Source organism: Aptenodytes patagonicus, chromosome 1 (genome assembly GCF_965638725.1).
Source record: "Aptenodytes patagonicus chromosome 1, bAptPat1.pri.cur, whole genome shotgun sequence".
Lineage (NCBI taxonomy): Eukaryota > Metazoa > Chordata > Aves > Sphenisciformes > Spheniscidae > Aptenodytes > Aptenodytes patagonicus.
Genome location: NC_134949.1, coordinates 51,075,051 through 51,102,504, shown reverse-complemented (window position 1 = coordinate 51,102,504; position 27,454 = coordinate 51,075,051). Strand labels below are relative to the sequence as shown.

The 27,454-nt window shown below is 43.6% G+C and overlaps 1 long non-coding RNA gene across 3 annotated transcripts in view; it reads left to right on the top strand.

Moving 5' to 3' along the window:
* The window catches only part of LOC143158477 (uncharacterized), a 58,533-nt gene extending 34,533 nt beyond the window's left edge, over window positions 1-24,000 (top strand). Inside the window, exons 3-6 of one of the 3 annotated variants that reach the window (XR_012995013.1) lie at window positions 19,302-19,451; window positions 19,734-19,882; window positions 20,773-20,815; window positions 22,588-24,000. This is a non-coding gene — a long non-coding RNA (uncharacterized LOC143158477). Of the gene's footprint in view, window positions 1-19,301; window positions 19,452-19,733; window positions 20,607-20,772; window positions 20,816-22,587 lie in introns of those variants that run through there. The other 2 variants (XR_012995014.1, XR_012995012.1) reach the window with 2 other exon arrangements.
* Window positions 24,001-27,454: the final 3,454 nt, after the last annotated feature.

Below are 27,454 nucleotides of genomic sequence, written 5' to 3'. Positions count from 1 at the left end.
CCCCAGCATTAGATACTTAAGATGGGCATTCGTGATGTCTTAGCCAGCCCAGCTGTCGAATCCTGTGGCCTCAGTCAGTACATCAGCCAGCCGGGCTGCCTCGGCTTCCTCTGTAGGTGGCAGAGAGCGAGACCCCTGGACAAGGCAACTCTCCCTCTCCGCTGGGTATCATGAGAATTGCTTGCTTGGGAGGTGCCTAAAATTGGGTGATGCCAATTATCCTTTCTATATAGATTTTTAAACAACTAATAAATTGTTTCAAGTCTTCTATGAAATATCATGGAGACACTTACTTTCTGTTGGTTTCATTTCCCAGGAGTAAATTTTTATTTCTTTCATTCTCCCAAATTGTCCTTACCTAGTTTTCACGTCCCATTCCTTGCACCATTATGTTATGATCATCAGAACAACACTTCATTATTTTGCCGTATCATAGGTGAATCAAAACTGTTGTACAGTGGGAAATAATGCTTACTAAATTTAAACATCAAGGCGAACTGTTATTTGCAGTTATTTGCAAGACAGCTTTATTGTTATGATCATTTATTTATTGCGCTTCTAGTGTACTGGGAGCTTTGCAGCACATTTTGCTAGGTATGCTCTCTGCCCTTTGAATACTGATATTTTGGAATTCTCCTGAGAATGAAAGCCTGGTTGATCTGCTCTTGAAGCTTGACAGATGATATTCCTATTTATCTTTTTAAAATGAGAAAACAAAATGTAATCACCATTCTTTCTGAGCATCTGGAAAAATGTGTATAGCAGACATGAGCAGTTGCAATTCCCTTCCTCTGTTAATCTCACTGGGTAGGAATATTTACAGGTTTTATGATCTGATTGCCTTCTTCACGCAATGTAATTCACCACCACAGTTGGGGATAAATACTGCAGGGAAGGTACCGTGAAAGCTAAAGTATACGTTCTTCTTCAAGGTGGTGCATTTATCTGTTTAATAAACCTGGTTCACAGCTTCCAACAGCTATAGCCGACCATTAATAATGTAATTTATGTCAGCCCACAGGGACCTGGTAGCAGAGCAATTAGGACATCTGGCTGCAGAGCCAGAGTCATGAGCACAGGCCGTGCTCCATATGTGTGCTGACAGTGGTTCCTAAGGGATCCTGCTTTAAATGAAGGCTTAGTCATCAGGCTGGCAAGTGGAAGGTGGGCAGGGGTGATGCCAACAGGCTTATGCCCGTCCCATGCTTTTAACTGTATTCACCCAGGTCTCATCCCAAGACTCAAGGGGATGGCGGATGTGTTGTAGATGCATATCACTTCCCTCTTATGGACAGAGTCGGCAGTGATCGGGATTATATTCTCAGACCCCCACAGCAAGGTGCATGGTATGCTTCAGATTTAGAAAGCCTCTGTGCATCAAATGGTGGCAGCCTTAGCTTCCACAGCAGTAAGATGTAAGAGCAATATGTGCTGTTGCTCTGCCATTCTGGAAGGGGGACAAGCACACCAAATCACACAATCACTACACATTTATTATAACACAGTGGTTGTAATTTGGTGGAACACTAGTCCAAAGCTAACAACAATTCTTAATGTGCCCCAGGATATTCTGTTGGGCCCCACTGGACGCAAGGGCATCCAGTCAACAAATAATGTCTGTACTATGTTCTGCTGCACAGACCTAAAGCTTTGTCTTGCTGAAGATGGCCACCTGGTACCCCCCTATTCAGATGCACAGGCTGTCCTTGAAGCATGTTATGAAAGCAAAATAGATTAGGAAAATGGTATTATTTGCAAGCAAACTGAATAACAGTATCAAATCTGGTGGGGTAGCACTGTGCAGTGAATTGAAACCAAGACTTAATAACTTCTGTGTTAAGGGAGAGAGAGAGTGTATTCTTCTCAGCTGGCAGTAAACTTCCCTGCCTATATTTTTGGGCTGCTACAGCTTCAGTCTCTTTTTTAAAAAAGTAATATCAAGCTCCAGCTCCATTATACTGTTTGTGACGTCTTTGTCAATCTCTTGGAGGCTCTTGGAGCTCTGGTGTCTGTGCTGGATCAGGCCTTGATCACCACTCCTTGCGATAAACAGCTGCTGCTTCTCTCTGTACCTGTGCACTGCTACCTAAGGTGCCCATCAGTCAGGGGCGCTTACATGCTGTACCTCCCAGTCTGGCAAATTACTGATGCTAAAGAGGGGAGATCCTGCTGCTCTCCCCTGCTCTGTTCCTCCCTCTTCAGGGTGCATAGTTCTGGCTGTCCTCTGCACTGTCTCTAGGACTCATCTAACCGTACAGTGACCTGACTCAAATTGGCAGCACTAAAATAACCTCAACACAAAGTATAGCTTTTTTGCTGCTTAGCAATTTGAATTGGCTTTACTGTACAGATAGAGCATCAGAAGTAACACAAGAGAGGAGCTGAGGCTGTGTGCTTGGGAATGGGGATACAGGCAAGGAAGAGGGAGAAGGAAAGTGGAGGAGCAGGACCATTGCATCCTAAGGCAACCAGCTGTTAAATCTCCTCTGCTACACATCTGGCTATACTCACAGCATCTCAGCACCTCTCTTTCTCTCTCGACAGGCTTCTTTATGCCGTGCCCGTGCAGTAACAGTGGTCTGCTACTGCCATTTTACAGGAGAAGGCACAGAGACAATCAGTGGGTCTCCCGGTGCTACGCAGATTAGCTGAGGCATGGCAAGGAATTGGATTCAGGTATCACAAACCAGAGATGAGTGTCTGAACCGCTGGCCATTCCTCCTTACGAGAAGGTGCAACTAATCTTTCTTCCTCCTTCTTTATTCCTGCTCTTATATGGTAACTGTACTTCTGCTTATGAGCATACAGGGATATTTTAATACTGCACTGCAAAGGCAGAGGTTTGGTATCCTTCTTCTGTCCTTTTATCCATGAACTATTGCAAATAATCTGCTAGCTAGGGAGTAAAATGTAAGTTGCCTTCCATTTGTTGCTGCCCTGCAGTAGTCTGACTAGTTAGCTGCCAGAATCTTCTAATTTCTAAGCTAAATGTGCTAGCACTTGGATTTCAAAGTATAAAACCATGTTCAGCATATTCATATCCAGGAGTGCTTCTAATTGGAGTTTTTATTAAATTTTTCTTTGTAGTCAGGATTGGTAACATGAAAATATATTATGCCTTTTGAAAGCCTCAAGCTAACATGCACCAAAGATTAGCTTGTTTCTACATAATAATCATGTGACACTTAAAAGTCACTGTGCAGACTGTACATGACACTCAGGGACATGTTTAAAAGCAGTGTAATCAGCTTTCAATCTGGTCTTCCACTTGGCATACATTTAGAGTAAGTCAGACAGAAATATTCTACTTGCAGGTCTTGCTGAGATCTCTTTAACTACCCACTTGTAAAATCTTTTAGTAGCATGGTACAAAGGCAGAAAACAGCTCATATAGTATCTTAAAAATAAAGTAACACACTGGAGCTGAACGCTTCTGAATGATGACATATTAATTGCATTTCATATTAGTCCCAAATAATTTTTTTTTTATTGGCTGCATTTCGCTCAGTGAATGTAACCTCTTCCGCTTGTGGAGTTTGTGCAGACAGACTGCGCTTTCCTTGGTCATATTCCGTGAGTATGTTTGCAGTATGGAATACTTGGTATCCACAATACAAGCTGCGCTGTTTAGCTGTGATTAGTTACTTAAGTCATTTGTTATTATTTCCATTACCTAACTGGGGGAGAAGAATTTATAATTAGCAGGGTGAGTTTGGCTTTCTGAATAAGGCAGTAATTTGTGGGATGGGATTTAGCAGGGAAGTAGAATTAGGACATTTTCCCTTTTCTTAGTTATACGGGTCTTGTCCATAGAATCAATCCTACAAAATTAAGTTACTCTTAATACTTTAGGAAGGGAACATATTAATTTTAAACACTGTATTCTATTTAAAAAGGAACGCAACTGTGCTCTTGATACTAACTGTGAGAAATACTGTCAGTACAGAGTTTGGTTTTTCAGTCTGTATACAACATGTCTATTGTGTCTATTATGTACTTAGATATCTTCTTTGATCTGTGGGCTGTGGCTCTCCTAGTCACCCTCCAGTTTGAACCTGTAATCAGTGATATAGCTGTAGGCAGAGGCTAAAGGTTTAGTACAGGGTTCTAGCTAAAGCCACTCCTTGCTGTTAAGGCAGCTTTTCTGTACTACTTATGTGGTACATGTGCTGAAATGAATTAGGAACTTTGAGAGTTAGGAGCCAGGAGCTTATTCCTACTTCCACATTTGGTAGGACTGGAAGTCTTTATAGGGATCCATTTAATGTTAAAGTCAGGGTAACAATGAGAGTCAGGACTAGTTGGAGACCTCAGCTTCTGCTGAACCTGTATGGGAATATTATATACTGGTTAGGAGTATTATCCTTAAATCTGGGCAGATCAGTGTCAATCATGTAGTTTTAAAAATAAGCTCAAGCTTCATATTGGGTTAATTTAGTAAGCATAGTCTCTGGCAACTCAAGTTTTAGTTCAATCTGTATTTGGCTTTCAGATTGCACTTTGAACTCTGGCCAGTAGAAATGAGAGACTGAGATTGGACTCAAAAGTGACAGGGCAGGGTGTCTAGCCTCTCACTGGTCGGTGATGAGCATGGGGGTTTGAGTAGTGCTTGCTTTAGTAGTGTCTTGACCTCTGATGGGCTTAGAAAGAAATGGTAAGTAAGTTAGATGTCGGGATGAATTATCTTCAGGTGGTGCTTGTTACTCTTCATGGACTACACAGAGAGACTAGTGTGATCTGGCTTCCAACTCAGATGTCTGCATTAAATACCTACTGCTAGATGGGATGAATCAGGTCTTTTTTGCGTGTTGGCAGCAGCACTAATGAGGATCGATTGCCTGAATTTTCAGCACATCAGTAGCAATCTAGTAATACTCTGGAACTTACTCAGCTTATTTTGATCAGTGGTTGCTCTCCTTGTCAGTTATTTTGAATAACATTTTGAATCCTTTTGACAAATACGGAAATACTGTGAAAATGGGAAAGCTGGAGCCAAGGTAGGTGAGTTCATTACAGCTTTGTTCAGGCTTGATCTAATTCTGAAGAAAGTGCCTTTCCATAATATGTTGGGTGGAGACACCCCAGGTTCTGTAGCTCAGCCAGTCTGGCTATTTCAGTTGGAAAATTTTATTTCTTTTATAGTTCAGGCCAACTTTATGCTTGCTTCTGCTTTCTAACAGATGTACAGATTCACCTGGTTCCTATACATTTGGTAGAGTTTTCCCAATAAGTTCAGTGGGTGTGAAAATAGTCAATAAGCAATAACTATCATACCTTTCATCTTTCATCTGCAAACTCTCTGAAGTCAGCTATATCCCCCTTGTACAGAAGAGGAAATTGTAGTTGTGAAGGGGCTTGAGCAAGAACTCTCTTGCTTCTCTGAGAGTTGGGCTTGGCACAGAATTCATTAATCTGCAGCTCTGGCTCAGGCAGGCATTTTCCTTGCTCGTTCCTCCTCCTTTCTCTTCCTCTTCTTGGCTGCTTGTCCTTGTCTGGCTCTCCCTCCACCATGCTAGCACAGTTGTGAGTAGGACTGCAGAATAAGTTGGACTGGGGAACTGTTGCAGCTAAAAAAATGATTATTATATTGGAGGTACAGGTTATATTTCAGCTGAATCACTTCCTTAGGAGACTACATAAATGTTTGTGCTGGGAGGGCACTGCGAGAACCAGGATTGGAGGTGAAGTAGGAATGGCTTCAGCTGGCAAAAGCATCATGGCTGCCAAAGCCTCAGCCCCAGAAAAGTGCTCTGAGAGCAAGGGCAAACCTGATCAAGTGACCTGATACAGTATTGGCGGTGGACCTGCTTTGAGCAGGGGATTGGACTAGGTGAGCTCCAGAGGTCCCTTCCAACCTCAATTATTCTGTGGTTCTATGATTCAAGCTTAAAACCCGTTTCAGGCATCCTTTGACTCTGTCTTGCTGTTGCACACATTTCTTCAGGAGCACGAATACAAAGCTAAGATCAATACTTTCCAACAGAGATAGAGGTCCTCTGACCATCTGGTATGCTCAATATAGTAAAAGCCAGATCACATTCACCCAATTTTTATTTAGTAAGAAGAACACTATTGCAACTTTTCTTTATTCTTTTCTGCTTTGTCCTAAATAAGAAGTGCAAACGTGGCGCTGCATAAAGACTGTTGTATTTTGATTTGTTACAGCTTAATTGTAAATGATGTGAAAGCTGAAAGGATGATGTCTGGGCAGAAACACTAGACAACCCCATACCTGCACCACTGTCAGATTCTCTGTGATACCCATGCTACTGAGCCTGTTCTTCCATAGCCAGTGGCAAAGCGGGCAGTGCCTTCTATGGTGCAGGACTGTCCCTGAAAGCCATCTATCATCTCTCAGGATCAGGGCCACCGTGTGTTGGTAATAGATTGCATAGCTATGCTGAATATATACCTCTGTTTCCTTCTTCCCTGCCATGATGCTGCTGTTGAGAGCGATGTTCCTTTCCAGGTGCCCGGCCTCATGTGCAAAATGCAGAGGGAGCAAAAGACAAGGTAGCCCCCACTCTAGCTGCAGTAATGCAGATATCGAAGAAAGTGCTGAAGTCTACAGTTCCCACCTGTTTGAGGTGTCCCCCCTGGTATTGCAGCTCTGTCAGCCCCTGCTACTTTCCAGTGAGATAATATTCAAAAAGACCGCAGCATACTGCATGAAGAGATGCAAGGCCAAAGAGGAGCACTGTGTCCAGCGCATGTAGCTCACTTTTTCAGCACCCTGCACAATTTCAATTAAAAAAACCTGGTTCTTTTTAGTATGCATGAAGGTATAGGTGGGAGATCTATTTCTAAATTTTTGCTATTTTTAAGTGAGAATCAACTCCAACTATGCAAATGAAATTGGAATAAATCAGTTCCAAGCTGATATAAATGTATCCAAGTGGGTATTTGTAAGAAATGTTGCAAGCAAATACAGCTCCGCTTGTTTGACATCTAGAATGGGATTCATTGGTGGATTCAATGGAGAGGAATAAATACTTTGCAATATGTGACTCATCCTATCCTAAGGTAGCTATATAAATTAATTCAGATGCGTTGTACTCCAAAAGTGCTTCTCTACTACAGTAAAAAGGTTGTCTAGACAACTAGCTCAGTTTTACATGTTTACATTAAAGGCATCAAAAGTTTTAGTGAGATGAATCTCACTCCTGGTTTACTACAGGCCTCACTTGTGTTCAGGTTTAACATGGGGATCCGAGAGCCTCATCCTATTGCTAACGTGAACATGTTTAGCTCTGTCTGGATCTGATCTGTACTGAAGAGAGGGGCTTGTGGTAAGGAAGGATGGAAGCGTACTGGCCTGCAGAGCCATGGCCAGATCCAAGCCCAGGGGGACATCAGCCACGCAGAGGCCTCATGAAGGGTGTCACAATTTGGGGAGCATACAGCCAGGGTGATGTGTAAGGGCATGCCAGTAGCTGTTGCTGCCCAGACATAGGGTCTGCAGGTCCCTGGTGGCAACTAGTAGGAGGGTGAAAGGCAGGAAGAAGCACCACAGTAGGATGGTCTGGGAGAGGGATGCTCCCAAATCTTCTTGTGACAGCTCTGCCTGCATTTCTTGCATGCCAGCAAGCATTGTTTATGACATGGGGAGAGGCATGTAAGTTGCATTCCTTACAAGCCGATAGCAAATCATTATCTGCAGCATGTGAAGGATATTTTAGTTCTATTATAGTTCTCTGAACTAGTTTCAGAGAGGGTCTGAACTTTCAGTGGAGGGTCAGGACTTCTTGGGCAGCTCAGGGATGTAGTCTGAAGGGGAATTCCCTGGTGGCAGACCTGATCCCAGATGAGATCTCAAGCCAGATGGTCCTTTTCTCCATGCCAACACAGCTGTTCATATCACCACGTGAGAAGCTGGACTGGGAAACTGATGCCACTGAAATATAATGTGTTCGTTATTATTTTGCTGTGTGGTTTGCTGCCTTAAGTGGCTCTGCTGCTGGATATCCATGGTGAAGTTCACACAGCAATCCTTGCTCAAAGCTGCTTTTTAAAGGCTCAGCATAGACTATTGCATAGTCTCTTAGATTTCTGTTTTACGTCCTGTCAAGCAGCTCTTGCTAGTGAGACAAGTCTTTACACATGTCTCTGGCTACCCTTCGGCCGGTCCTCAGAGAAAATTCTGCGTAACAACCAGCCCCTGTCTCCGCTGAGTGTGGTGAGCCAGGCTGTAGTCACAGCACCTTTGCTTCTTGTCAGTGACCTCACTGGTGAGAAAAATCAATCCTGAAGGAGGACTTGCTCTTTTAAAGGAAGTCAGTGAGCCTTTGCACATTACAGGTTGGCATGATACGTATTGGTTATTTGAACCAGAGAGGGCAAAATCCCTTGGGCCTGTTGCCCAGGCTTGAGGACTTTATTTGGGGATGGCTGACAGCTTGCCGTCCCCAGCTCTGTGCCTCACCCTGGACGTGCAAGGTGCCTCTGAGTCAGCTGCTGCATCGCCTCAGTTTACATCATGGTTATGGTCTGTGGTATAATAGGGCTGATTCATGTTGATTCATCGGCAGCTCAAATGTCCATACAGTCTGCACTAGGCAGAAGGCTGGGGCATTATCCTTCTCCTTTTGTTCTATCTAAGGCAGGCATTCCAACTCTTCACCGCAGCCCTTAGCCAAGCTTGAATATGGGGAGATTTGCTGTTCTGCAGAGCATTGCTAGGAATTCTTCCTTCTCCCCCAGCACCCTTCTTTCAAGGGGCTTTCTTCAGTCTTCACTTCAGTTGCAGAAACAGTGTCTGATGGGTCCTCGCTGTGCTGCCAACCTGTGCATGTCTGCAGGGTGCTGCCCTCTTCAGTTCTTGATGGCCCATTGAGGCAAATACTTGAGAATTTTCCTTCCCTTGCCTTTCTTTTCCCCTCGCTTAATGGGGTCCGAACCTGTTCTTGTCCCTTTTAACCACTCATGCAGAACTGGAGAATGCTATGACACAACAGCATTTAAAATATTGCAAAATGTTCCTGCATTTTCTACACAGCAGCTGCAGAAAAAGCTCACAAAATGCTGTGTTATTATCTACCACAGGGAAAAATACTGCCTGTTGTACACTGGCTGCTTCCTCGCTACCGAGAAAGCTCTGCCTCCGTGACTGCATGCCAGGCAGCGGATTGAACCCTATCACTGAAGTGATCAAAGCTGAAAGGAACTTTATTTCTGAGGGTCATTCTTACTCCTGATGGCTGCAGCGATATAGTCCGCAGCACAGCCCCATCGTGCAGTTATCAGGCAGTGCCTGGCAGAGAAAGCAGCTCTGGCTGGACAGGAATTTCTCTGGTGGCTTTGCCTTGCAGAAGACAAAGTTTTGTGGAACTGCTCCTGGCTGACAGGGGTCTGTCAAAGGGGCTTCAGTGTAATAAGAGTGGGGGATCCAGAGGATCTGCTCAGTGAGGCCTTAAGGAGGTGGTGGGACAGGGTGAGAAGAATGGGAAGAAAGGTGGAAATGAAGGTATGAAAACTCAGTGGGTCCAGACAAGACTGGGAGTGCTGTCAGAATGGAGATGGGGTTAGAGGAGGCTTTACTGGGGAGAGGGAGAGCTGAGCATCAAATTGAGGAGAGAGGTGTTGAAGGGAGGTGTCATATCTTTTACTAGACAGATATAGCTAGAAAAAGCTCAAACACACTTCTAAGCACACTGACTTTTCAGTGACATGGAGATGGGCTAGTGTGCCTGAAAATCTGTCTGTTTTTCCCCCCAAATACCCAACTTAATTTAATAAAACTAGGACCTGTCCTTACAAATATCGCCTTGGTTATGTTCTGCGACCATCACAGCTCCAACAGCCACACTATTACAGCCAGAAGTAGAGACAGAATGAAATTTGGGGAACTGGCAGTTGAATTGGAGGAAAAATTCAAAGGCAGCTCTTCTTGCCAGCTTTCCCGAGGATATGTTAAAAACAAGCCTCTGACTTCCTTACGCAGTCTCTGCCCAGCATTAGATTTTACATTCTCTAGGGTCCCTAGAGTTCAAACCCGTTTAGTGTCTAAAAATGCTCGCCTGTTTGTTACATAGCCAAGTCCTGCTCGGCTTTCTCCAAAATTAGCAGAGCTACCCAAATAGTAGAGATGACCAGGATCAGTCCCTACCTGTTATCTTTGTGCACAATGTCCCCCGATCTTTACTAGATAAACTGCCTCAAGCTAAATATGTCCATCAACGTATGTGTCAGAACTCTGTCCCCAGGCTTGCCACAGCACAGACACTGCGTGAAGGAAGTCCCCTAGCATATGGTAGCATACTGCCTTCGTGTTTCTAGTTTGGTGAAGGGTAGATTTCAGGCAAGACTGCTGATTTGCAATCTCTTCAGGAAATTGTAACATTCCCTCAGACGCTACCCTTCGTCTGAATACATTAAGCCCACTGGTGAAAAGATAGCCACAATTTAAGTTAATTGTACAGTTGCTGGAAACAATAAAAGAAGAAAAGAGTTCTCTTTGTAGTCAGTCCTCCCACTCATGGGATCAGCTAGTTTCGTATCCTCGCTGTCTCACACCACAAACCAGCAGGGAGAAAACAGTAATTCTTGACTCTCTTTTTCTGAAGTGGAGGAGGCAAGGGAAAGACATTTTTGTATTCTGTACAGCTTTATTCAGCAGCAAGCTTGCATTTAACTGCAATTTTCACGTGTCTCACAAAAGATTATCTTCACACCTATCCTGAGAAATATCGGCAGTGGAACTGTCACTTTATTGTGAAGAAGGAAAATGAGACAAAAAGAAGTGAAATTGAGGGAATTAGTGTCAGGACTTTCTGGCTCTAGTTTTAGGTTTAGTTTATTAGAAACTGTTAAATGGGGAGGTGAACTGTTTTCAAAAGGCTTTTTGATAAAATGCAATCAAATAGTAATGCTTCCAGACTTTTTCCTCCCATTTACAATATAGGGCTGTGGAACAGGTAACCAGGCAGTATTCTGTCTCATCAGTCCTCAAGTCCGGAGAAAGTGAGAGAAGGAGAAATAGGCTGTTTCCCTCTGAAGTGCTAGCAGTTGACTCCAAAGGATCCCTGAGCGTGTTGCTGATAGGAGAAAGCTCTTCTTCAGGTGTAAGGACACTGTCTTGGAGATTATGGTCTTGGCCTCAAATGCAGGCAATAATTAGATATTGCTGTGCAAAGAACTTTTCCCTGGGCATTCAGGAGGAACCTTCAGTAGCTCTGTGCCTGTTTACTCCCCAAAACAGGGGTTTCTATGTGCTTTCTGGGGACAAATGCTGGCGAAAGCAAATGCCAAACCATGGCACCACATTAAGGCCAGCAGAGCTGCTTAAAAAAGCAGACTGTTCCCCTTTCCTTCTCTTAGTCAGTTATTCCTGTGCTTACAGAAACCTCCTTCCAATTGCAGCACAAGCATTTGTATGACCTTGTGGGGAACTATATTGGAAAAATTGCATATTTTTTTCCCCAGGGGCTGTTTTTCAGCTGGATCAGTTCCCTGATCTGGTTCACCATGTAGCCACACAAATATTTATGATGGCACAGTACAACAGATGATCTGGGAGAAGATGTGGGAGTGGGAGAATGTGGGGACTGCTTTATTGGCAATTGTGTTCACTTAAAAGAATACCAAACTGTAGCTTAAAGAAGAAAGGAATAGCAGTGGGATGACACATCTGAGAAGGGAGTTGAGGCATGTGCATTATTCCCCAGAAATGAAAACACAGCTTCAGATGTCAAATGGTGCAGTTACAGGGGTGAAGATCAGCTAACACAGCCATTTCCAAATGATGCCATCTGCAGGCAGGGAGATTTCAGTATTTCAGCCACTCTGAAACTTTACTTTGAGGGAGCCGGGAAGCGGAAGATGCAGATGGTGGATCCAAATAGCTGCAAAAGCAGTGGCTCTGCACGTGAATGACCCTCCGCCTCCATGTGATCTGCAAGATCCGAAGTGAGATCCTATATGAGATTGTTTTGGATAAATACACTGGTCTCTGTGTGTTTGTGTGTGTGCATGTGTACAGGCTGGGATTCTGTGAAGGGTTCTTATGTGGTTTTCTGTTCTTGAAGGTGCTTGTTGTAGGTTTCTTTTGAAAAGGGTTGTCACCAGAAGGATAATATAACGCAGAGATTTATTTACCACTATTTTCTTACTAGCTGTGCTACTTGCAGCAGCCTTCTGGGCCCTGCACATTGCAATGGCACAATAGCCTGGCCAAGTCCTCACAGAAAGATGACGTGGGGCTCTCTGTCCCGTGTTGCCAGTGTTCACCCTGACTTCTGTCACCTGGTGCTTGGGCTTGCCTGGCCTTGGGACAAGTGCCCTGTTGGTACCTGCCTCCCCCAAGGCTGACTTTGCTGGGCCTTTCATGGGCTCTGGCATTTGCTTTAATATGTCTGGGTTTTATGCCAAAACATCCTACTTCCAATGCATCCAGGTGGAGAGGAGAGAAACTGAATAACTGTTGTTTTTTGCTTCGTGAGGCTCTACTGCATTTTATAAAACCCTTCAGAGATAATTCCCAGTCCAGAAGGGAGGTCACAGCGTACTTCACCATTATTAAGCTAATGCAGTTGCCAAGTCTATTCAGAGCCTTACAGCTACATGTGTGCCGAAATGCTTTTCTGGACAGAGGTCCAAAAATGCTGGGCTATGTCTCTGCTGCAGTCTCAAGCACCAGTTCGTATCTGCTCTTTTTCTCCATACAGGTATAATGTAGACACATCCGAGATAATTTTGAACTTGTTAGCTCAGCTGCCTACAGCAGTCTAGCTAGGGGAGCAAGGAGTTCACCAAAAATTTCCTGTCAGAAAATCAACGTAAATTAGGCAGCGCTGAGCTCCATAGTGCTGCAGGTTTATGCTGTCCCTGCCCAAAAGACCAAAGTTTGGGTCTTCCCACATGGTACAGTTTTTGGGGCTGTCATACCATTACATTGTGATGGACTGTGCTTCTTGCGTACTACTGAGATAAGTATCCCCTGTTTACACCTGCCTTTTAAAAGATTTTCAACCCCACTATTGCATACAGTCTCATAGTTGTACATGAGGTAAGATAAGGGCTTTTCTGTTCTGTAGTCAGTATTGCCGGAGGATGGACTATGTGCAAGTACTTCGATTCTAGACTGAATGCCAAGTCTGATTCAGCATGGCACTTCTTGTATTAGCGTTCCCAGGCACACACGAACCAGTTCCTTTCAAAAATGTTTTTTAATGAATGAAGTTCTGAATATCCAAGTGACTCTTCATTATTCACTGGTACTTTATTTCAGTAGATGCAGTTTCAGTTAGTATCTCCCTAGCTTTTAAGTGAATGATGTTATTATAGCTCTACTTCTTCAGAGGCTCTCAGGATCTGTGCTGAGATCAAAGATGTCAACCACTCCATGATCTTCATTAAAAGGGAAAGACAACAGGGAGAGGGCTGGCTCAGGCAGTGAAAAGATCTTTTAAAAATCTTTGTCTCTTCAGACCATAATAACAGAGCAATGATTCTCGTTCGGTTAAAGGATGCAGGGTAAGAAGCAGAACAGCTCTAGAATCAGACTATTCGGTAGTTTCCTTCTTTTGTCCGTGGGAAAGGTCCTTTCCAGAGCATTACAAATTCTTTGTTGCCCTTGCATTTAACAACATTGTAGGAAACCTGATGGGAAGGAATGACCTTGGGAATGGGCCTACAGTTCCAGCTGCTGCAAATTTAAGGACAGGATTGCTGGGCTTATAAAGCTATGAGTGAAAAGGAAGCAAAAATATTATCTTCATCAGTTCTAGGAGGAGAAAGACCGGGAACTTTTTTCTCATTAATTTTGTACCTCTGCTTGACAGTGTCAGGGCCCTGAGGGCACCCCCAGCCCTGACTGCCCTTGCCCAGCCCCCCAGGGCTCCCCCACCCTGCCTACAGCCCAGGACCCCATTTCAGCCCCCTGGGGCTGTTGGTTCCTGCTCCAGTGGTGCTGCAACAGGGCCAGTCTCCAGCTCCTCACAGCCCTGCCCAGCCATGGACCCCCTGATCTGGGCCCACCCATGGGTCCATGTCCCCATCCCCAGGGAGGTGCCCAATGCCCGGGGCTGGGGCTGCTTCGGGTGCCCTGGTGCCCCCCCAGCAGCCCTGTTCTGGGCTCTGCCCTGCCACCTCCCATGGGGATCCCCCAGCACCATGGCCCCAGGGAGCCCCCAACTCTCGCGGGGCGCTGACAGCCGGGTTGCTGGAATTCAGCCAGCGCCTTTCTGAGGACTTTTTTCCTGGTGCTTTCTCAGATACATGAATACATCTGAGCTGACTAAAAATATTCTTATCTATTATTCAATAATCTCTTCATCTTTCACCTTGCTGCTGGGTTGCTTTGTAAAACTTTAACAATAAGCTCATTTGATTGAAGTGGAGATAAGGAGTCAGCTCATATGTGTAGATCTTTGCTGGAGAACAGTTTGTGAAACCCATGTGTATTTGGTCTGTCTGCTCGTTTCAAGACCTATAGACACTACCGTAAGAAAAGGGTGCTTGTTTGTTTCCACAGACATTTCGAGTACGTAACATAAGACAAACATGTTCTTTAACCTTTATTTAAAAATATCTATTGCAAAAGCACTGAGCTCAACTCTAATACCCAGGAATAGCAAATGAGCTGTTCACTAATGTGAAGCAATGCTCTAAACAGAGTATTTTCATTACTCTGTTTTTTTCATTTGAATGATTCTTTTTCATCAATGTCAGAATGTTTGGTGGATATATTTGACAATATTCCCTTAAAGAGTTTATGACAGCCACATGTTTGAGGCTGGAAGAGGAGGAGGAAGGGGGGAATTACCTAATGTGAGAAGAAAGAGCAGACTGCAACAACCCCCTGCCCCTCTTATCCCGTTTTGGATATTATGACACAGTTCTGGTTTTGGAAATACGCAGTTTCTTTTTTTGCTGCTGAAAAAAGAAAGGGAATGCATTTTTCAATGTGATTGTGAGAAGGAACTGTCATTCTCCAGCCTGCGCAACCCGTGTGTGCACTGTGCGCAGGCAGTGTGAGAATGTCCGTCTCATGAAGATACTTGTTCAGGAGTGGTAAGGGAAGCCTAACTCTAATCCAGGGCATGGCACTATGTATGCTCTGAAACGTTAGTCCTACCTACCTTAGGAAATTCCACTATGAAGTATCTGAGTGGTTGCCCTGGTACAGATAGGTGGTTACCTGTCACCTTCTGCTGCTTTTGCCATGGAGGTGGTAGGTGCGATAGCAGTGGCTTCTCCACGCTTGCCAAAGAATCTCTTTCACTTGAGATATCGCTCCAGGTTTCCTGTGTAAGCAGGACTGAAAAGTAAACCATCTGTTTTCTCCGTACTTCCCTGAATCACAATCTTGAAGGAAGGGAGGGTTAAAAGCATTTAAAAAAGAAGTCTTGTTAATTAAAAATTAATCTAAAATATCTTATTAAGCCTCTTGGCCTTAACTATACTGAGAAAATATACTGATTTAGCACGTAACTTGCACAAAACACAGTTGTGTTTTTTTAATAATGTGGTTGCTTGTCACAAATTTCTGCCCTTGCTCATTCCAAGGACAAAATGAAGTTTAACATTGGGATAGTTAGAAAACATTTTACCTCATAGATTTTAACACTGCATTTTCCCTGTATAGTGTTGAGCTTAGTTATTCTAATTTTATCTTCAGTAATGGGTTCCTAATTTTATTGTTGTGGATGTTGTTCCCTCAGGGCATTTGGAAATGAGATTCAGCATTTAAAAAAAACCTTAGCTGTAACAGACTTTTAATAATGAAATCAATGAAAAGAGTATTTCTGACTATAAATCCTGAATACTTTAACATAGATACATAAAGAGTTGCTACCATTTGTTCAGTGCTGAGTTTTCCAGCCCCGTTGCGTTTAACCGCTTATTTGTCCCGGGGATATTCTGCGCAGATCTAGAAATCTCCATTCAGAAGAGCCAGTGGATGACATATTTTCCACCAAAGCATGTGTCAGATGTGGTAGAGTCCACAGGAAACCTTCTGAAACACAAGAGGACTGTGTAGCCAGTGCAGTGTTATGGCATTATGACCAAGAAGCTGTTTTAGCTTTGAAGCAACAGCAGACATTTCCTCTGAGATAGAAGTAGGTGGAATTTTTCTTTCTCTTATATGGAAAAGTCGGCTGCTCCAGATCTGGAAGGAGGCACGTATATGGCTAGGTAGGACTCTGGGGGTTTCCAGCAGCTGCTCTTCTTCACCTGTGCAAAAACGTGATCAGTGTCTTGCTGTGTGTGCGTTCCCAGGAGGTGGGCTTTTCTCCTGGGGAAACTCTTCTCTCGGTGTCTCGTCACCGACTGCAGCTTGTCTGCTCTGCCCTATGCCTCCCCAGCATTTTTATCTGAAGCATTCAGGGCATCTGGAGGTAAAAGGAAAGCCCCGGAGCAAGTGCTTTGGGGTGGCTGGGTGCTCGCTTCCCCTGATGCCCATAGCATCAGCAGAGAAGTATCAGTGAAGGTGTCAGTGGGGCCCATGCTTGCAGACTTCTTGATTTACATGTCTGTAGATTACTCAAATAGGATAATGTGTTTAAAAAAGGATTATCTTGCTGGGTCTTGTTTGCCAAATATCAGCCTCGAGCAAGTTTTTACAGCTGAGATACAATGGCCTGATAGCAATGTTTGTGATAGAAATTCTGCCAGCTGTTTAATGCCAGCAACACACTGGCCACTTAGTCACTGGGAGACTTTGTTGTCAAAATGACTCTTTCTTTTGCAAATGGCAATATGTTTAGGGAATATTTCTTGGTGCTTCTAAGAGTAAAAGGCTCCACGCTGGTTAGCGGTTAGCCAAGCCCACAGGCGCTGCGTGCAAACGTCCCCGAGCAGCTCTGCCAGTAACAATAACGGCTGGCGCTTGCTTACGCAGCACTTTTCATCTTCAGGCTGGTTCGCAGAGGGGGTGGGACCCGCTCCTCACAAGCTGTGGTTGCTGCCCGCTGGGGAGCTGCCATGGCAGCTCTCCTGCGGCTCCGGGCGGGAAGGGTCGCGGCGGTACATGGGACACATGCTGCCCGTCACTCCCACATGTTGCTTGGAGAAAAAGCAGCGTGTGCCCTAAGACAGGACCTGCAGCACAGCCCAGCTCAGGCCCTCATCGCTTGCCAGGGCTACCACATTGTGCCTGCCTGGAGATAGGACTCCTCTATCAGGCTAAATAGACAAGGATCTCTTTATTAGGGTATTTTTGCTGGGAGACATACCCACGAAGCACCAGGGCACTATGGCTTCCTAAACTCTTTTGACTACCCTGTGTGTCACTGGGGGGGATTTTGTTCCTCTTAAGGCAAACGCTTTTTGATCCTGATCTCATTTCTCAGACTTGGAGCACTTCTGGGCAAAGAATACCAAATATGCAAAATTGCATAGTGTTTCTACAGTGGTGTTACTAAGTACCATTCAATGCCCTTGTGCAAAAAGAGTTAGGACAGGGCAAGCTCATGACAGGGGACTTTGCCCGCGTGGAACTGCAGGATAACCTTTCTGCGGGTATGCCCTTGGGACATACTCAGAAACAGCGGTCTCACATGTTGGTATGGACAAAAACTGCCTAGAATTTGGATAAAAAGGAAAATGTATTTGCTGAGCCATTCTTGGTAACACGCCAGCTCGTATAGTAATGTATTTGTTGTCATTGGCCTGGTTTGAGCAGCAGGGTATGTTCAGCTCATATTCCATCATATAAAAAAACATGAAAAATGACATTGTGATCCAAGACCGCTGAGCTTCAGCTTACATGGTACATTGCCTGCTTCCAGTTAGGCTTAATTCGAAGAAAATTGTTGCCAATTGTGTTTCATTAGTGCACCGAAAAAAGGGCTGCATTTATGTTTTCCAGAAAGTTGCTGAATCACATCACTGTGCAGAATATATTCCTCAAATGGCCTCTCTCTAATGATGCAAGGAAAAAAAAAAAAGGCAAACCTGTATCAAAAGATGAAACATGTTATATGGGTTAGCTGAGGAAAAGCAATACTATCTTTTTTTAATGCCTCATGCTGCAGTGCCTGGGAATTGAAGGGCATAGAGTGTTCCTTTTCTCTTTTACTGCTGCATGACCTGTGCTTAACTATTTATGTTGCAATCCTAAGACCGGCTCTTGCTCCCCAGGAGACAAACGCTAAAGTATTACTCGACCTTAGTGTGTGTGGGGAAGAGCTTTTAGTATAGTTTTAATGTATAAATATTGTATGCTTTATGCCAGTTCTTAGATTTTTATAGAAATGTAAGTCAGCTGGTACACACTCTGGTGGCCAGTCTTTCTACAAAGAGAACTCACAGGTACAACATGGTAAATAACGCATGTGTATTTGCCATGTATTGTGCACCATTTTTTCATTTCTAATTTTTATTTTTAAGTTGAGAACACATATACTACTCAGTCAACCATCTTACGAAAGTCATTGCTCCCAACCAGGTATTTTTTAGTTGCTAGTCTTTTGATCTCAAAGGCTGAATCTGGGTTGGTTTGATAAGATACAGTTTCTGTTAAACTTTTTTGGTCACAGCTCCCTATCTGTTTCAAAAAGAAAAAGAATAATGAAAAAAAATCTTATCCTCTCTTTTGTTGGACTATAATAAACATGGTAAGGCAAAGGCTCTTGGTACAGATTTGTGTCATGCTCAGCAAATGCAATTCTGACTAGGCCGGGCCTTCTGGGCTTTACAGTCGTGCAAATAACTACCAGCTTTCGGGACCTACAATACAGGTATACATGGGTTAAAGATTTTTAGAAATTTTTGTGTGTGCACATATAAATTAGAATAAACATAATGTTCGATTCAGGCACATAGCCTCTACTGACAATAATTAACTCTGATATTTCTGTATATTTTGTCTTTTGAATGCAGTTTTAATATTGGTTCTGCTTAATACTGCTTCTCTTATGTTGTCTGTGACATACAGTTATACATTTTTGAGTTATTCTTTTTGTTCAACAGGAAATCCCAGGATTTTCTTAGTGCATTCTTCCCTTACTTCTAGGCAGTGCTCTATTACTTCGGCTGCAGGTGTTTGTTGGAAGATGAAATTCTGCTCAATTTCTGAACAAGCAAATCTCCACCCTGCAATGTGCTGAGGTGCCGGGACACCCCATCGACTGCAGAAGGGGGAAAACACTGAGAGATTCTTGGCGCCTTGTGGCGCCTGTGAACCTGAAGAAGAGGGAAGGAGGGACAGATGGTAGATGTGGATCTGCAGCCCTCTTGCCCATGCCCTCAGAGGCAGGTGCTGCTGCTGCTCCCCTTGTTTGCAGGGTATCTCGCTCTGGCCCTTGGGACTGCTCCCTAAGACACTTTCATCCTCTACCTTTGTCTCTCCTTTCTCTCAGGGTCGTCACTTAAGGTTGAAAACGCCTGTCACTCGGGAAAAGAAGGCGACCTGCTCCCTCTATAGGCTTTCCTGGTTGTTGCTTTCATGAACCGGCCGTCCAGGGGATGAGAGCTGCGTGCCGGCTTTGAAGGCTGGCACAAACTCTGAAGTGAGACATATTTTGCATTTCTTTTAAATTTAGAGATAATTTTTGTGTGTGTATGTGTGCGAATACGTATATGTGTGTGTATGCACGTGCGTGTGTATATATACGCATTCCCTAACACCTATATGTTTATAGCTACTTTTTCTGCAGAAGTCACACATCAAGCAATTTTTACTGTTTAGTCTTAGTCTTTTTTAAATCCATGCATGATCCTTTTGCGTGTGAACTTTCTGTTTGCTAATGGTTTATGGTAACACCCTTCTGACTGCATTCTACCCCTATTAGTGGAAGAGACACCCTCTGAGCCGGCAGTTCCGTGAACCCAGGCATGCTTCCTCCCCAGTGCCCGCTATCCCGACTGCTTTTCTCTCTGCTCTGTCCCAGGACCCTGCCTCCTCAGCTGCGCCAGCACTGCGGTTTCTGGCATCGGTCTGGTAAGAAAAGTAACCTGTATTAAGAACAAGCCTGTAAATAAAAAAGATTATTTGTAACTTGGATCAGCTCAGCGACCTGCTTTACAGCACGGCCCCAACAACAGTTGCAGAGCAGCATGAGTGTGAAGAAGCAGCCGGAGGCAAGGCAGGGATGGGAGACAGACATTCCCAAGCTGGCCTTGCGGCTGAAGTCCCCCTTTGTGAAACTGCAGCTGCCAGCGTACCTTTGCTCTGGCACGGATATCAAAGGGAATTCCCCTGCAGTGCCTGAAATAACACTTTAGGGAAGAACTGACACATCGGTGAGTTATATATTAACCGTTATAGATGACCTTTCAGAGTGGCAGAGTAACAATCTCACTGCATTACTGATAAAGAAAAATGGCAATTTTTCCATTATGCAAAGCGCAGGTATTAACTCCTAGGAAAAGACTTCCCAGCTCTTTCCACTAAACTGTACTGTTTTCAGTTCTTCCATACTTTCTTAATTGTGAATAAATTGTTCAGATATGTTTTCAATGCTAAATTAATGCCTCTGGCTGTTTCTTGTGGGGAGCTGGGAGGAGAAGGCAGGAAATGTTTTAGCTAAAATGATGCAGCCATTTCCAAGGAAGTGTCAGAAGAGCAACATACAAGTTTTCTTGAGTTACAGAAAAAAATAATCTTAGCAGTCAGTCAGCACTGTGCTCACTTTTCCTTCCCAAGGTCTGACCTTGCTCTGTGTTCAGCATTATCAGAGATCTGCTGCAATGAAGTTTATGTACTTATGTCACTTAGAGCACAAATGAATTGCTTTAACTTAAGCTTAAAAGCAAAACCCTGCCAGAGATGACAAATATGACTAGTATATATCACCAGTTAAATGACTAATGATTTATTTGTCTTTGAAGCTTCTGGTGAAAGCTGAAGCATAACGGTGAAAGAAAAAATAATGTAAGTTACATAACACCTCACATATGGAATTGATAATGCTCTGTTTTTGTATGGAATAAATTGCTCTTCAGTGGTTATATACATAGATATAAAGAGGATGATTTCATTTGGTGTCCAGTGTGTGCTGTGCATATATTCAGGAGATTCAGGAGATTTAAACTTTTTGACTGAAGATGAGATGTTCACAGAAGGTTCTTCTTTTGGTCAATATATTCCACTATTTAATGAAAAGAAACCCTGGCCATGTTTCAACTCAATTGTTTGGTTTTCAAGAGACATTTTTTTGACCTTCAAAATGTCAAAAATTATGCTTGTTTTAGAAGCAAATACCATCTTTTTGAATTGCAAAAAAAAATATCAATTTTTCTTCAAAGAACTTCTTGCTTCAGTAGTAATATATTTGCTTCAAATAGCATGTTTGAAATTTTTTGTATGGAATTTATGTAGCCAAGGCTTTAAGCATCCTTACATAATAATACAAACGAAAATCCCTGTGGTCTTTCTATCAGGAACTCAGCTAGACAGGCACCTACAGACTCTTTTCCACTCCATGATTATGGGAAGCACACTCTGCATTCGACAAGGTGAAATAAATACCAACCAGCACAGGAGATTTGAGGGTAGGCCACATTCAGGGCAGGATATTGCTCAAATGTGTTTAGGGAGGGAAGGACTGGCAGGGGTTGCTTATCCACCCCTTAGAGCTGCTACCGCTTCACGTGGGTCAGGGTCGTCCTGGGATGTGCAGGCTGCATCTCCTTTCATCCCACACAGACCTCTTCAAGAAAAGAGAGGCATGAGTAAGAGAGAAGGCGAATCATTTGCTTAAATAGCTGGTGCTGTGGCAGCCAAGGAGGCAACCTGTGACAGAGGAGAAGAGAGGTGAAAGGCAAAAAGGGGTAGCCAGGATTAGGTCAAAAGAAAGACTATGCAAAAGCAGAGAGGAACACTGAGACAAAGGCTCAGCCCAGGGATGAGTGATGCAGAGTTTCTATGAAATTGGTAGAATCCAGGATATAAGTGTGCTTAGGCATAGTGTGGTGGTTATGTTTGGGCACAAGGGCATTGTATGCATACTAGCACTGCAGATATTGAACATCTTTAAGCTGGTGCCAGAGGTCTGTCACATATATCAATCTTAGAATAGCTGCCAGTTTTCTGAGTACAGCGTGTCCAAATGATTATTACATGAGACTGCAGTTAGAGGCATGCAAAATGAGTTGCACGTAAGTTATACTTGTATCTGATATTTGGGCTCTAAGAAAAGGGAAAAGAGATGTAAGAAGTCTTGCATGTGACAGTTTTGATCAGTCTCTTCAGAAAAAAAATTGCTTAGTACTTGCCCATAAATTAAACTCACGTCACAATGAAAAGAGAGCAACATCAATTTCCACTTGTTGGAAATGTTTTGCATGCAGGCTTTGGCAACATCATTTCTCCTCACAGGAAGAAGACTGTAAGAAATCCCAGCATTACTTTCAGATGGTTATGCCATTACGCTACTGTATTGCACCACCAGGGTGTTGCAAAGAATGCCTTAAAATGTGGAGCTACCCAAACCTAAACAGGCTTGGGAGCGGCATATTCTTTACTGTACGCATGACCTCATCTTAGAAAGGAAGATTATCGCTAGCAAACTTAAGATGATGGAAAGTTGGGAGGAGTTGTTATAAATTTCATTTCAGCAACAGTATGGTTCAAATAAGAAAAAATACATTATTGTCATCGTCCTCTTTGCCAGTTCTACCTATAACTGTTCTTTTTTGTTTCAGAAGAGGCAATCACCACAAAAATCAGGACGAACAAATTTCCCACGTATGTGCCAGGGCAACATCAGAAAGTGGTGTGCAGAGCAGCTGGTATTGCTCTCTGGGCTGCTCAGCACAGCCATGAAGGTCATGTTCCGTGCTGGATGCAGGCACCTGTGACTGCAGGGCAGAGGAGGGAGCTGCCAGTAGCTGCCAACAGCCAGCTCTTGGTGTCAGAATTATGCAAAGTACGACTCAAACAATGTCACTGCTGAATACAAAATTCCCCCATTTCTTTCTTACTTTAATGAGAACAGCGCTGCAGATGTGGGGACAGAGACAAAAGTAGCTAGTATTTTCTCTCCTTTCTTTCTACATGCTAATCAGCCATGCTCATGGGGCACTGGCTAATTCCTCTGGCTTCTGAACTGAGAAAAGAAGATGCTCCTCTTCCAAGTACCTAATGAATCACCCCTTTTAGTACATAGCATGCATGAGTGCATTGTTAAAAGCAGTCTTAATCACTCTCTCAGAAAAATTGTATCGATCATTTCTCCCTTTTAGTTGTTAACTGGAAGCCTTGGGAGTTGTGACTCAGCCTGTGTGCTGCAGCGAGCCCAGAAAGACTTCAGTAGATTTTTAGCTAGTTGTAGGAGCCCCCTGCATCTTATTCCTCGCATCTTCCTAGTTTGGCTATAATTTGGAAAAATTATAGATTTCTTGGTTTCGTACCTTTCTAGGAATCACTGTTCTGCAGATGGATTTGGCCTGGACTTTATACCAAAGTTCAAAGAAGAGAAGAATTTTTGGTAGGCAACTGACTTCTAGCAGGGGATAGGGCAAAACAACTCCTGGGCTGGAGGAAACCCATCCTCCATTTTGCCTTTAGCTCTGTAGCGGTGTTGGACAAGCCGCATATACAGCAGTTCACCCTGGTTTACGAGCATAGGATTGTGTGTCAACAGGACAGTGGAATAAGGAAAAAGAAGTAATAGGAGTAAATTTGAAGGTTTTTGACAGCTTCCTGGAAAGAGGGTGAATGGGTGTGAGGTGAGAAATAAATTCTGTTGTTGACTAGGAATTGCCAAAGGCAGAGCAAAGTGAATAGATAAAAAGTTTTCAACACGACATGGGAAAAAATATATCTGTAGTTGTTTCAAATGTAGACAGATACACTCATAGATGTACTTACGTATTAACTGCATAAAGAATACTAGACTGAAAGACTGTTACCAATGCCAAATGGCCAAGTTTTCAACCGGTGGAGAATGCCAAAGTTAAGACAGCCTATACCCCCTTAAATTAGTCCTTCTGTATATGTATGTGTATTACAAGCGTGTAATATGGCTGGATTTTGTTATTACATCCAACTTATTTCATTGGATCAGGCTCTCGACTTGTTAATTTCTCCACAAACACAAAAGAAGCTACGGGGCCTCCATGGAGGAGGACATGTAAGGACAGTTCTGTTAGTGAGTGACTGAAGCATGTTTGTTGTTATCAATGCTTTCTGTTATTTCCCCTAAATAGCCCTTCTCGTTCAGTCTGGGCGGAGACCAGTTCTGACACTACATGGCATGTTGCTGGTCAGCAGGTCCTCTGCTGTCCCACCACAGCCTTCCTTAGCTGCTGGAAAATGGAGTTAGCTTCTGCTGCGAGCAGACACTTGGGAGGCAGGGGGAAGAGAGGAAAAAAGGCACCCAATGAACTAGTGATTGCTTGTGTAACGATTGTGTAACGATGATAAAAACACATGCATTACAAGACTTCATCATGTTTGAATGTAGCTGGGAGCAAAGGTGATGTAAAACAACGCTGACACGCTGAGCGGTCAGGGTGGAGAGAGGAAAACTGTTTGCCAGGAGGTGCCTGAATGCTGAACGTGATGCGTCCTTGCCTACGCTGTCTGCTCAGCTGAGGCTGGTGACATGACATCTCAGTGATTTGTTGGGTGCTGTTCAACCACCACAGCTCTTTGTAACAGAAGGCATAATATCCTCAGTCTCCTGAAGTCCACAGCAAACAGGTTTCTTCAAAGAGACCGAGTTCATCCACAGTGGCTAATGATCTTTTCTTTCCTCAGCAGGCCTTTCTGGCAGCTCACGCTCCATTCCTGGGGGGGGAAAGGACAGAAAACACTCCTTCCAGGACTGGTTCGATGTAGCGTTAGGATCCACTTGCACGCTGCCCAGATGCAGTTAAGTATTTTTTTTTGCTGCTGTGGAACATCAGCCATAAAAATACATGTAGTCTACTCATTAAATGCAAATTGCTAAGGACAGTGGGGATAAACAACAAAAAAAATAATCTCCACATAAATGGTATACTAAAACATGCTTTAAAAAGGCACTAGTGATCATCATGTGATCTGCCCTTTGGGCTGTGCTGGTAGAGGTGGAAGGGTGGGATGGCCCAGAGATCCTCTACTTTAGCAGGCACTGCTGGGAAACATTTGCTCCATCAGACAGTAATAGTTTCCTTTCAGCATCTTTGCCTGGCATTGGATGACTGGCTTTTTATTTCCTGGGCTGCCGTTGCTGCAAAAAGTATTGCCGTCAGCTGTAGGTCTTAGAAATATCCTTTGGTGTATGGAAAGGAAATGGGATTTATTTTGTGACAGAGTCTCACTCCCCTGGCGGGTTGCTTGATGGACGTGGTCACTTGATGGAGGCATGCTGCCATGGGGGGACAGCCCCTGGGATCTGTCCCTGTGTCAGCTCAGCTCTCAGAGAAAGACATAAACCGCTGTGGAGGAAGCAGATGTTCCCAGTGGTATCACAAAGAAAGAACAGACAGGTACACATCTGGGAAGAAGGGCATGCTAAAGATCCTAGCAAATCTGCATTTGGTGGGTTCAAGGGAGGATTCGGTGAGAGCAGAGATGAAGAGGGAGCCATGCTGGGGGATAGCTCTGGAGCAAAGCAGAGAAGCCCCAGAGGCCTCCCCAGCCATCACAGGCTGTCAGGGAGGGTCAGGTTTTGTGTGATGGCCCCCTACAGATGCAGAGGAATGTAACTCGTAGAGCTGCAAATCCCAGCTATCCTGTGGACTAAAGGATCAGTGAGAAATACCAAATAGTAACTGTACAAAGTTCTAGCCTTTACATAGTTTTGTCTTGGTAGGAAATAACCTGGCCCTTGGGAACTAAAAATGGACAGATCTGTTATAATCATCTGTAAATGTTTTCGCGATGCAGAGATAGTTAGAGTAGCCAGCACTTGTTTTTGTAAGTAGGGTAGCAGACATCAGGAAACATCTTTAATAACAACCTGCAATTTGAATTCCTGACTGCAACTTCAGTTTAAAATCTCTTTAATACTCTTAAAATATATTTCAGGTTAGTAACCTCATTCAGCATCAATTTCTGCTCAGATCTGAGAGTACCTGTTAGTATTTGCTGTTTGTTACATTCATAAAAATGGTATTTAAACATCAATGGGTCCTTTACAAACATAAGACTCTTGGATCACGTCAGTAAATTACTCATTACAACTAATTGCCCACCACTTCACAAAACCCCTTTCTGTTTCAGGGCCCTTCCTTGCAAACCCCCAGTGAGACTGAGATAGCTCCATATCTAGTATCCCAATATTTAAAGTATAAGATTGTGACAATACATTTTTTTTTCTCCTAGATCCCATGTATGTCTATAGGCAGGCACAGGTCTCCTTGTGAGACCTCAGAGCGGGGCCCTTGCATTGTGCAGCCAAGGGATTCACTCTGGTTCCCCCACTCAACCAGGTCCACTGCTGTGGCCTCACACACCTCTCTGACAGGTACACGTACACGATATCCGCCTTTCCATGTCAACAGAGTCCAAGCTGTGTTTCTGCCTAACAGGGACACCAGTCCTTAATGGAAATCAAAAGTCAGGATGACCAGAAAAGCCCTGCCCAGTCAGGAACCCTGTGTAATGGTTCTTCTCTTTCCTCAGTGTAGACTGGAATATTGATTTCAACGCCTCGCTGAGGTCAGCAGTAAAACTCCTGCTGTCTGCAAGGGAGCCAAGAGTCCAGCCCTCAATATCTGACACCTATTGGGAGATTTCTTTGAATGTCTTGAAATGAAATGCTGAATGCCTGCTCGTTTATTTTTCTGCCTTGGGCCAGGCTATAAAATTAATGTCCTGTACAAATTGGCTGTGGACATCATGTTGCTGGACAGCTGAGAAATGATGTAGCAGCAGATGACCCTCACCTTCTTCCTAAAGACAAATGACGTTTTTAACCTTATATTTTTGCAATTACACTGTCAGGGTCTGTGATTATGCTACACAGGCTTAAAAAGGAAGGATTTTTATAAAAATCAGAATTGTCCAATTGCCTACCAAAAAAGGCTTTATTCTTCACTGTGGGAAATCTCTATGTTTGATCAGAAATGTCTAATATGAATAAAATATGCCAACTTCAAACAGGACACCTGATTTTCCATTTCTTGCTCATCTAAATCACCTGGCAAACTGATCAGGAGATTTTGGTGCACTAAACACATATTCTAGCCAAGTAGTTAAACCACCACTGAGACATGTTGCATGTTGGACGGCTTTAATCGGTTTTGTAATCTTTAATCTTAAAACGATCTTTTCTTTAGAAGATGCTTTTTCTTGCTTATTTGGTTCAAAAACTTTTTGAGGCAGAGATGGCCCATACTATAAGCTTCTGCAATATATAATATCCAGTTTTGGAGGAGCCATTTCAGTATCATTATAATGCCAAGCAGGAAATAAGGAGTGAACACTTATTTTCTGAGCATATGCATCACTGGCATTGCTCTTACCATTACAGCTAACAGCCGTCTAAGACAAGACAGGTATAGAGGCCAGGCTGTGGTGACATGCCGTGGTAAATCTGGCTTCAGAGTACTTAATGGTGGATCAGAAAAGTTACCAGCC